Consider the following 12,530-nt stretch of genomic DNA (forward strand, 5'->3'; position numbering starts at 1 on the left):
GGTTGCTGCCATATTGTTCTCAAGTTACCAAGACTGAGGGTACTAGGAGCTAGGAAGCAGAGCAACCTACAAAGCAATAGAGTAAGTTTCTAATATGACAATTTACAATGTTTTCATATTTACATGTTTCCATATTTTGAGCTCACTATGAGACAGGCATTTCACTTTTAAGAGCTTAAATGTTTAGTCAACCCTTAAAGATATTTCTGAAAACATTAGGTCAAAATCAGCGTAAGCATTTCTCTCTTTCTTGTTTGTAAATTTTTAGAATGTATGTCATGTTCCAAGGCAAAATACCAGTTTGATGTTTTCATTCAAAATTCAAAGCCACAAAACTTTCCATTTACATGCAAAATGCAAAGTATATATAAAATGTCAACTGATTCAAATATATGAAGAAGAATGATAGTTTAGCTCAGTAAAATACAGTGAAATACTAGATATAAAGAAAACAAAGGAGCTTCCATCATGTGAAGCAATTATCATTTTCTATTTTTCTACATCCCAGTAACCAACATTTATTACTGCTCAGTGGAGATAAGGAAATAGAGAATATTGCAATAAATTGAGCAATAGATAAATATACTTAATTTTACTACCTGGTCATATTTGAAAGGCATGTTTGTAGATTCATTTGAGGTGATAGCATTAAAATAACTTGGGTGAGAAGTGTCATCTAATTTAAAATTGCCGAGACACAGTGATTGACAACCTATATTAACTAAAAACTTACCAAATGATGACACTATAAATGTAAAACCCCAGAAGTTTTAGCTAACAACAGTCACTTTCAAAAAACAGCATAAGAAATGTTTATTAAACTGATTAAACTAAATCTGAGGCATTTAATTTAATTTTCTGTAAATCAGTGGCCAAATGTTTGCCAAAGAAACAGAAGAGGAGAATGGATTCTGTGTTTTCTAAGCTGGTGTATATCCATTGACTTACATCAATCTATGATCAGTAAAACACCTAGACAGGTATTGCTGTGTGATATGACTCTATACCAAAAGAAATGCAGAAAGGTGGGTGAAAAGAGCCATACTAAAATTAAAAGCATTGATTTCACACACAGAAAAGCAGTATCAGTGGATTACAGGAAAATAAATGGTGTGGGAAAATTTTCTTAAGGTTTCTTTGACTTATGCTGAAGGGCAATGTAAAAAACAATAAATAAAATTCTTCTGATAATGGCATTAATATAGAAAAGGTCTTGATGGGATCATTCAGATTAGCAGCTAGTTTGTGCCCTGGGCAGTTTAAATCTAATCAGACAAGCATAGGCATAGGGTAATATAATACAACATACCAGTCCTGACAGCAGTCAGTGTAAACCTCTCTGATAACTTCTACTATTCTATGCGTTCATTCACTCCTATATATTGCACTTTCAATTGTCAAAATAGATGGCTTCCCAACTGCTCCACCAGGCAGCACCTCCACCTCCCCGAGACCTAAACACATGCCGTTAACTCCAGCACTTTTTCCTAGTTCCCTCTTCCCAACCATCCAGACAGGGATACAGCTCCATGCCAGTTAAGCATAGCTCACTGTCGCCCTGTGCTTCCTACTTCACCTTGTAGCATCCCTGAAACCTGAAAGAGCATTTGCTATTAAAAGAATTAGTATTAGTAGTGCAAATAATGGAGCATTTAAGTCATCTCTCCCGATCTCTCACAAAAGCAAATAAAATAACATGATTCTATTTATGCCTGTCAGTGTTGAAGAGGCATTTGTATAATGCCCTCAATAACATGCTTTAACTTCTGGTTAGCCCTGAAGTAGTCAGGCAGTTGGACTATAGATCATCTTTGAAGATCCCTTCCAATTGAACTATTCTGTTCTATCTTATTTAAAAAGACAGACAAAATGAAATCTTCATTTTAAATTGGAATTTGAAATACAGTATACACAGACATAGCAATGAAAGGAACAAATTTATCATTATGTCTTTTAATTTGATGAAAAATTGTTGAATGATATGTCAAACTGATGTTTTATATTGCTGTGCAGTATATAACCTTTCATTAACATGTCCTGTCAATTTCCGTTTGAAGTTTATATCAATACTTTTCTAAACAAAATTGGAGGAAACTTTCAGATAAATATTTTTTTTCAGAGGACCTCATCCAAAAATCACATACAGTAGGAATTTTCTATTTGTGCTTAAAAATTCGGATTCTTTATGAAACATTATGACTGAAAAAGGAGACGTATAATCGTACCTCACATCATTTAGATTTGCTAGCAAAAAGCCAGAGAAGCATAGAGCAAATGATAATAATTTAGATTCTCCGAGGTTTGTCAGTTGTTTAAAGATAAATACATAACCATGAATCAAAGTTATTTCCTAGTGACATAACATGTTCTCTGAAATGTACCATTTATCATGCATTTTCCACATTTTTATTTTTTTATTTTTTTTGGAAGAGATAAGGCACATGTTTGTTTGCCCAAAGCACTTAGCTACCGTGATTTACTTACTAGAATTATCAGCTTTTTTTCCCCTACACCAAAAAAAAAAAAAAAAAAAAAAAAAAAAAGTGACTTCTGCTTTTGCCAAAAAGCACAAACGACAATCACAGAGTTAATAAAACTTTATCAATAGAATGCAGAATAAACAAATACTTGTCTTATTAAACAACACTTTGCTTTTATATCCCCTTTCTTACACACAACTGACAGAGAAAGAGGTACATCAGGTGGGAATGTGAAAAGGAAGGAGAAGAAAACCAGAAAAGGATAAAAGGGTCAAAGAGTATATATTAATATAATTATTGCTAGTGACAAGAAAAAACTAAGTTAGCAGACGTTGACAATAAAAAAGGGAGAAAATAGGGAATAAAACTGAGAGTAAATAAGAATAAAATTTAAATTTCTACTTAATTATTTAGTCAGAGAACTAAGTGTCAGAAGAATTCTGCCCAAGGTTCACCATTTTTATCAGAGAAAAATTTCTCCACTCTTCAGATTTTTTTCAGAAAATCTAGCTGAAGTCCAGCAGCCTGGGTGAGGTTGTGAGGAATTAATAAGCTTTGGGAAGATTCTTTGCTTGCCCCTGATTTGTTTCTAAAAAAAAGAAATTTTGGCCTTCCCCACTCCCCCGCCCCTCCCCTCTCACCACAAAGCACAGATAACAGTACTACTGTTACTGGCATAAAAACAGCCATACCTGAATTAAAATAGTTATTACTATTAAGTTATCACATCTGCTTTGTAGTGACAAGGAAGTAATAAAACAGGTTTATTTTTAATTTAGGTATTGGAAACTCCATCAAACCTTGCATTGTGTTTAAGCACACAGCCCAAGAAAAAAAAATGGTCAATGTATTCTGCCATTCTTAGCTGGCAGAATGGGCAACAGAAGGCAGCAGCATGAAAGGGTGAGAGGAGCAGGAGAAGGTAACAATGACCAAGAAGATGTTCATAGATCAGCTATAAGAGTTTAGAACCTCTTTGGTTGTAATGAACCAACACTTTAACATTAATTCTCATCTATCAATTAAAATACTTTCTAAACTATGAATATGGGAAAGGGAAAATTGTAAAGGGTTTTAGTTCCATCTGTATTCCAAGAAGTGGTTTCTTACAGAAGTGCTGCAGAAATTCAGATTTTCAGTGTGTGTATGTGTTTCTGTTCAGCATTCTAAGTTAGGTGCATCCAATTTTTAAAAGTGTGTTATTACACCATAAGACAAATCACGTAAAACTAAATGGCTCCTATCTCTTGCCAAAAAAGCAATTAGAAAATTGAATCAAGGAATTAAGGATTAATGTGAGCATGTTACACCTGTCAGCAGTAATAAGTATTTTGACAAGAACAGAATAAAGTTTGACAATGTGCACAAATACAGATCTGATATATAAATCAAGTATTAAAATATAAACAACTATGCATTAATCACTTCAATGTTTCCTAACTAAAATGGTTTTAGAACTGCTTGCAAGAATTGACTATAAATGAAATTTCATCTCTTCTTTTTTTAAAAAAAAATAAAATTGACTTATTCTTTTTGTTTTAGTAATAAATTATGATGATATAAACTTAGTTTTTAATCATATTATTAATGCAGAATTAGTCAGGTGAATTCCACATAAACTAGGCTTGATGGCTTGGCAAATAAGCAATCCTGTTATGACAGTATTAATACCAGACCTTGAACATAAAAAAGCACTTTTCTGCACCTCAATGTGCAAGACTTCAGAGGGAAGAAAAGAAAACAGGAAACAAAAGACTATGTCTTCTGAAGAGGTAAGGAACGTAGAAAAGAAGGAAGGGTGTAATTCATACAGTTACGTTACAAGTACACACATCTTCCTTTTCTCTTACCTTCAGGTTCTTTTCCTGAATTCTTTGGTTATTTTCTGGCTTTCTTGATTTATTTGTAATAAGGAAGTCTCAAATTCAGAAAAGAACTTGAATACTTAGGCTGGATTTTGACCAAATTTAGGTACCTACATGCAAAATCAAGAGCCTTAAAACCCTGTAAATATTGTAGTTTCACTATTAATATTTTCCCAACAGTGGAAACTCTCCTTCACCTGCCCAGGCACATCCTCATCTCTCTTACACCTACTCAGGATACATTGGCATTTCTGCAACTCTCCTAGATGTGGAGCTTGAGCTGAGAAGCTGTTTGGTAAAACACATTTATCAAATGAGGCTTTACAATACACTTGTGGTCACTTTCTTTTAAAATACAGCTGAAGTCAGAGGCAGCTCTGTTCTTCACAGAAAAACATGTTCTTCTTGTTCTCCTGGTTTTCCTGTTCTGCATTTAGTAAATGTTTGTTTGAGGTAAAATACTCCAGGCTATAGTTAAAGATGGAGAGCAAAATTCTGTGAATGGTCTGACTGTCTCCAGTGGAGTAAAGGCAGACTTTTGAACAGTGCAGAAGAGGAAAAGAAAATTGATCCCCTCAAGTTCGTAGAACTGCATTGATGTAATTTGTTTGGGGCTTTTTTGGCTATTTTGCTGGAGAAACTCCAAATGTCATTAGCACAGCTATCCTGCCAAGAGGAGAGGACAGGCAACTCTCACCAGAAGCCAACCCCCATCCTGTCCCCACCTGACTTCCCCAAAGTTTATTTGCCAAGAGAAGCAAAACCAATGGTACTGGACAGTACCATTAATGAGAAAGGAACAAGATGGTGTCCACTCCTTCCAGCAGCATCTTACTGCTTTAACAGCTCCTGCTGCTGCCCTGAAGCACCTGGCACACCTGAAACAAGGCAATGCCTCAGATAGAAACAGAGACTGTAATCAGTACTTCTGTTTTCTTTGACTATCGGTGTTATACTGCATTGCTATTCTAAATGTTGGGTATGCATGAACTAACAGTCATTAAAATTCTTCTTCTGAATATGAGCTCAGCTACCCAAAATTTTTGACAATTTTCTCCGCAGATTTATGTGAGGAGTAATCATAGAATAGTTTGGGTTGGAAGGGACCTCTAAAGACATTGCAGTTCCTACCCTCCTGCCATGAGCAAGTACACCTCCCACGAGACCAGGCTGCCCAAAGTCCCATCCAGCCTCGCCTTGAACACTTCCAGGGATGGAGTATCCATAGCTTCTCTGGTCAGCTTGTTCCAAGTGCCCTCATAGTAAGGAATTTCTTCCTAATATCTAATCTAAATCTACCCTCTTTTTGTTTAAAACAGTTACCTCTTGTCCTATCACTACACTTAACGAGCCTTAATGACTGCAACAGGAAAAAAAATGCCTTCACCAAATATTGTTTATGCTCCAGCAGATGTACCTTTTAGGAAATACTGCTACAGAATCAATCAGCAAAGCCACAACTCTGGCCAGCACAGGAAGTGACAGTTCTTCATATGACCCTAGGGTTCTACTGAAATTATAGGTATTCACTAAAGATTTTCACTGCATCCATCCCACAGAGTTCCTTTCACAATTAGTGAGTGGAAAGCTTTAACTCAGCTTAACCTGCAAGAATGGCCCAGAGCCTAAGAGTTATCAATGCTTTGTGGTTCTGCACTGCAGTGTCTCTTGCTTGAGGATCTCTTAATGATTTATAACCCTAGTTAATGAGGTCTCACCCAGGTAAGGTGCATATCCACTTTACCTAGAGCAGTAAAAGCTGAAAAGCATGGCTTTGACTATCTTAAAATTCTTCCACCTATACTGGAGAACGCTTGAGGCAACTGCCTTGATCCTGCAAATCACCAAGCCAGCACTGATTTCCTGGGAGGAGTCTATCAGCTCTCCTTGACCTTCAGGAGGAGCTAGTATCCTCTGAAAATTTCTATAGCAGCTGATGGAGCTAAGACCAACAAGCTAATGTAAAGGAATAAGACCAATATCATTACACTAACATTTCAACATTTCTTACAGATCTATTTTTTTTTTTTTTTACAATGAATTATCTTTTCAAACCAATTTTGCACCATTCTTTTAGCAGAATATAAATCTCAGTTAATTTCCTCATTTCAAAATAGCCATGGAAATCTTACACATATTGGTGTATTACTTTCCACAAGAAAAACAGTGGGAATTAGAAATAAAAAGAACACAGTATAATTTAACAAGCTGTGATTATGGTAGCAGTGATCAAAACACATTGTTATCCTTCAGCTTATTGTTTTACCTCTCTGTTGTAACTATACCAATATGTACTAATAGGTTGCATTCTTTTTGCAGTCTTCTGATTAGAATGGTTGTCAGTTATCAAAGGTTATGTACTAATGTTGAATTTATGTATCAATTTGAAAGTGTTTTTACCCAGAAGAGCTGTATTTCTATTACATGAACCATATTTATTTGAAAAAAAAAAAAAAAAAAAAAAAGTATATTTATTTGCAACAAAGTTATTCTGTCTAAGTTCACCTAATAAGAGACTTCATTTCAAAAGCTAATACTGTTTAAGATAGCACTTCACTAGCAAGAGAGTTGTGAATTAAGACTAAGCTACAAGGAACACTTGCATTTCAATGGGGTTTCCAGAAAGAACTCGAAGCCAGGTTTCCTATTAAAGCTTGCATCCATTTGCCTAGAGGTGTTTTTGTTTGTTTCCTTGAATTGTGACACTAATGTGAACCATCCGGCAATTTCCTTGACTTTCACAACTGGGTGAATGGAATGCAAAACACAAGTTAAATCAAAACATCAGATGGCTGTAAGGCATGTTGTATTTCATTTCTTTTCTGTGTGTTCATGTATACAGTTTCCTATCTATTCATACTGTTAAATAAACTTGGGTTTACTTTACTGTTATATCTTTCCCACTCATAAGAGCAATTTCAGGTTAATCTGCAAAATATTGGATGTAACTTCCAGTGGAAGGTGTGCGTAGCAATTGTACTGGATTACTGCCAGAGGAGTCCCCAAGAGCCTCCAGAACACTCTCCTATTAAGCTGTCTGAGTCTGATTAAAGGTTGGCAATGCTAGTGTCCAGTTTGTGAAAAGAAATTTGTCTTGGCAGCAGCTAGCTAGATCCTGTTGGGAAAAACATCTGAGACCCTATGTCTGTGGCATATACCAAGCATCATGTATCCTCAGATACTTTCCTGTAAACACTTCTTCCTACTGCCATTTCAAATTCTGTAAGTCAAAGTGGTGTTGTGCAGTGAAGTGATGCTAATGGGCATTTGTTTCCCAGATGGGTATATCTGTTGGATCTCCAAGGATTAGAAACAAGAAGTGGAAAATTTCATTATTCCTTCACAATTCAGCCTTAAAGGCTCACGTCTATGAAAACTTACATTTTTACTGCTGACAAATCACTGACAGCCCATCACTGTTAGAACTTTGGCTGATCAATTAAAACCAGATTGTTGCTGCTGTGCATCCCAGTGAGTTACTTTACCACCGATTGCCTGCAAGAAGAAGACATGGTCCCTCCGTAACCACTTCTGCCTTTTCAGTGTGATAAAGATGAAGTATCAGGTGCAGTTTAAATTCTGCGTAACTTGCAGGCTAAAAAGGGTGGCTGTGGTGTCTGGCATCAGGGGAATTCTGAGCTCAGGATAAGCATGGTGCAGGTTAGTTTCTTTGGGAGCAAAAGCAAACTGATTCAGCTACAGATTTCTAATATGTACATTAGGCAGAAAAACTTGGGCTGTCTTTTACTTGGGGTAGATCATAAAATTTCAATCTGTCATTGCTACAATGACTCTAGGAGAGAATTGAAAAGTTCTGACTAGAAGGTGCCTGTGCAGCATTCTAGAATCGTTAAAAATATGGTTTAATTATGAATTAGGAGATCTATACCAGACTTGAGAGGTTAGAAAAGGCAAGTAGCCTCAAATTATTGTGCTGTATTTTGCATTTCTTGCAAAGAAAATATAGTACACCATATGCCATCCATAATACATCCTTAGTGAACTTTTCTTCTGCAATGTCTTTTAAGGTTCTTTTGTAACCTCCTGGCCACATGCAGGATGCTTAGTGAATGATAAATTAAAACATTTATACCTGGAATCATAATAATAATAATAAAAAGAACTAAATCAAGACACATTGTGAAAGCTAGCTGTCAGCAGAACGGATTAAAGTGCAAACTTAGCAATATTCTTAATGCAAGAAAAAAAATACTAATAGCACCAGAATAACAAATAACTTTCTATCACTTTCTATCATGACAATATACACAGATCACAGCCTACAGAACATAGGGAAGACATGAACTGAATGCCTCAAAGCATGACATAGCATTTCTTTTGATTGTCCTATAAAATGTGTTCTTTTTAAATGCCAGAACATCATTCTGAAACAAATTACCCCACTGTTTAAGATCTGTAAGCACAATGAAGTTTTTGTGACACATGACCATGTGTTGGATATTGTGCATAAGATAATAGCTGCTCCAGCAGCAGGAAGAAGAAAAAATCAGACTTGTCTGCCCCAAGGAAAAATCACATGATGGGAGCAAAAGGGAACGTAGTTTTGCTCTAACATATAGTAGAAGCAGCATGTGTTGAAATGCTGTTTCTTTTAATGAACACATTTTAATGTTCATCACTAGAGGTGGAAAGGGAGAGGGCAGGCTGGCAGGATAATGATAGCACAGCCAGACCTTTGTAAAGGTGTTGCAAGTTGCATCTCTCACTTTCCTCCCTTGAGGACCTCCTACTCGGGCCCATTCACCAATTTGAAAGCATGACTGGGTATAGTTTTACACTTGAATCTTACGAGTTAATTAAAATCTCAAATATCTATGAGATAATTCTCAGCTGTCTAAATCAGTACAACACACAAATAGTAGCAGAAATATGTTGATTTATTGTAACTACAAATCTGACACAATTTTATTATTTTCTTAATAGTTTCTTTGAAAAATCCAGAAAATAAACTCAGGTATTATCACTTAATGATATTTTCCAAGATGGCTTCCCATGAAGATTGTTAACACCTACACTGGTCACAAACATATTAGAAACTCCATTGAAAAACAACAAGAAAGTAAACTTTTCCTTAAAGAATCTAATCTGACAAATAATTAGACACATGAGAATTGGTGTTTGGTGAAGCTGTTGCATTAAAACAAACAGGATTATTCGCATGAATGAAATTGTTTATGCACATTACTCATATTGGCCTAACATGAGAACATGGATTTTTTTTTTAAGGTAGTTTATAAAAATAAGAAAAAAAAATCTTCCTTTAAAATATTACAAGATCTACATCATTTTTACTAAGCCAGCAAAGAGCATAAAGGATTCAGCATAAAGGATTTGCTGAAGTTGGATGTCCTCAATCTCCCTTACTTGACTTATGTAGAAAGTGTCACTTTTTTTTTTTTTTTTTTTTTTTGAGAAAATACTGTATTCCAAAGCATGCTTAGCCTCTTGAGCACTGCTAACTGAAAACGAGTAGCTTGATTATGTTTCCATAGCTTTTTTCTGCTTGTACTTCTGTTCCATTTGTGTTTCCTATGACACAGCAGGGAACTTCTCATTACTTTATATTTTTATTATTTTATTCAGTAGGTTACTATAGAGTCACCACCAACAAAAACAATTGAATTCTATAGACTCCATTCTTAATGCATGAAAGTACAGAAAAACTTGTTATTTTGTTTAAGGTAATGTTCTAGCCTGAAAGTTTACGTTGTAAAGCCCACAAGTTCCCAGAAATGGTATGCAATTTTTTTTTCAAAAGACATACCATTTTCACAGTAATTTGGCCATCTTTTTTTAAAAGAGTTTCCTTGAAAATTCACAGATTTTTTTCTTGATTGGAGTTTGATTCAAATTCTTGCATTCCATCAATATGGAATTGAATATTTGTACTTCATCTCATATACATATAAATATATACATATACACACATTTCTAACCAAACGGTTTCTTTTACCCTAGTTTTGTACATAGGTTTTAACCTGCTGCCAAGAGTAAAACAGAGGAATGCTCATTCTGATGCTCATTCTGTACTTCTGTCAAGAGAATAGAACAGATTTACTTTTTGCTATATGTAAGCTCTGATTTAGTTTAGTAGTGACTACTATTAGGCTAGTCATGCATTTCATCATTATTTCTAATTCCTCTTCCTTTTTCCCTCCCCTTCACAACACTTTCCCCAATCTTATGGTGCTCTTTCCTTGAAAATAAATGCCCCATATCAAATGTCACTGGCTAATACAATAAGCAGAAGGAGCAGGATCTTATTTACTTAAACAACAGCTGAGATTTGAGATCAGTCATCAAGCAGATGTTATTTCTGAAGTTGAAAGTGTTCATGATTATTGTTACTATAGAAACCAAGCTTTGTAAAATATTCCAAACAAACACTTCTTTATTAGCTAGCAATGTGACTACAGTGCTCTGCATTACACTGCATCCCACGGTAAGTTATCAATTGCACGTATTTTCTTTCTGGTTATTTGCTTTCAATAGTGACTACAAGACAGAATTTCTACAGGTCTTACAAGATACTGTATCACAATACCAGTCATCCATAAAATGACACACACTGTACTCATTCAACGCTAAACTCCAGCCTGTTTCATTTCCCCCTTTCTGTGGGCAGCCACTCAAATCAGTGCTTCCCTGTTTAGCAGCAGTGAAAAACAGGAACCCACTGCTAATTCCTGTGGTTAGATCAGCAGCACAAAACCAGCAGTGGTTGTTAAATGCCAGCCCCAGCCTCTTTAGCAATTAAACCCTTCTTCATAGACTTTGTGAAGCTTGTGCGTCACTCAAAAAGCATCTTTCAGTGGCTAGTTATGGTATCATAACCAGCAGTCTCAGACTTAATGCTTTATTTTCTAACCATACTAGAAGAGTGAAAATATGAATCTTTGTTCCAGCACAGCCAGGGGGACTCCAGCAGTGCTGGATCCCTCACTGCATCCCCAAGTGCAGGGCTGGTCACAAGAAACACTGCCAGGTGACTTCGAAATGCTACAGCCTGTGCCCACGGCAAGGGGCAGGTAAAGCCCCGTTAGACCAACCTGCATTGAAACCACCTCACTCTTGCTACAATTAAATACCTACCATCTACCGGACTGTAGATCACAGGGCAAACTTCAAACAGAAGTTCAGCAGGTTGAAGCTGGCTTGATTGTATACCATGTAGAAAGGAAAACTGTAGTTAAGGCTACCCAAGCAAATTAGAAGAAATTTTATTATAGAATATATGCATAATATTGATATTAGTAAACAGTCCTCTGAGGTGTTGCTGTTTCAGAGAAATCCTTAGAAAGGATAAAATGGTATTAATATTAATGTTTCAAAGTACAGATATATTCAACTGGTATCAACTTCTGGTTATTCTATGTTTTTTATATTCTGATTATTATAATTTAAATTCGAAAGCTGTTTTTTGATTTTGAATCTACTGTCATGTGCTCATAACTTCCTTCAACTTTCTACACCGTGTTTAGATTCAAATAGGACAATTTTGCTCAGTCTTTCAGAAACTTCTCAGCTATCTTTGAGATGTGGGCCAATTAACATTTTCTTCTAATACTAGTTCTATCCAAGGCTTATAATTTAATTTAAAACTTGGCCCTGACTCAGGTAACATCAAGGATTCCTCCTTTTCATTACTGCAAAACAAAACTGTTTTAAAATGCAGTGATACGATCAGAATTAGATTTCCATGAAAATATACAGAAGTATAGAAATACGCGTGCCACTGATAATCTATTTTAACACACAATACTGCCGCAGTGAGGCAAGTATTAAGCGCAACTAAGAAGTCAGTTAAAAAAGTTTAATTGTGATGTGCTGTCTGCACCTGTATGATGAAGATAATAAAAAATATATAATCCATAAGTCATTTTAGGTGTGAAGAAGGTGTGGCAAAAGATGTTTTGGAAACAGATCACAAAGAAGGAGTACTGCAGGCATGTTTTATGAAGACGGTTACTATTTAGAAGTCATCATGTGGGTCTGAATGCAAAGAATGCAAATAAGGGTCGGCAAACGCCCCAATCAACACTCAATAAGGAAAGTGCTGTAGGGAAGTGCTGTAGCTATAGGTAGGTTGAAGTTTCAGAGAACATACAAGTTATCTTTTGAATGCTATCTTTTAAGCTATCTTTAAATACACTGAGAACATCTT

The 12,530-nt window shown here is 35.7% G+C and overlaps 1 protein-coding gene across 2 annotated transcripts in view; it reads right to left on the minus strand.

The window, feature by feature from the left end:
• The window catches only part of ATRNL1 (attractin like 1), a 490,952-nt gene that overhangs the window by 58,668 nt on the left and 419,754 nt on the right, over positions 1–12,530 (minus strand). The gene's annotated exons all lie outside the window — the stretch shown is intronic.

This window comes from Aythya marila (genome assembly GCF_965140915.1).
Source record: "Aythya marila genome assembly, chromosome: 7".
NCBI classification, from domain to species: Eukaryota; Metazoa; Chordata; class Aves; order Anseriformes; family Anatidae; genus Aythya; species Aythya marila.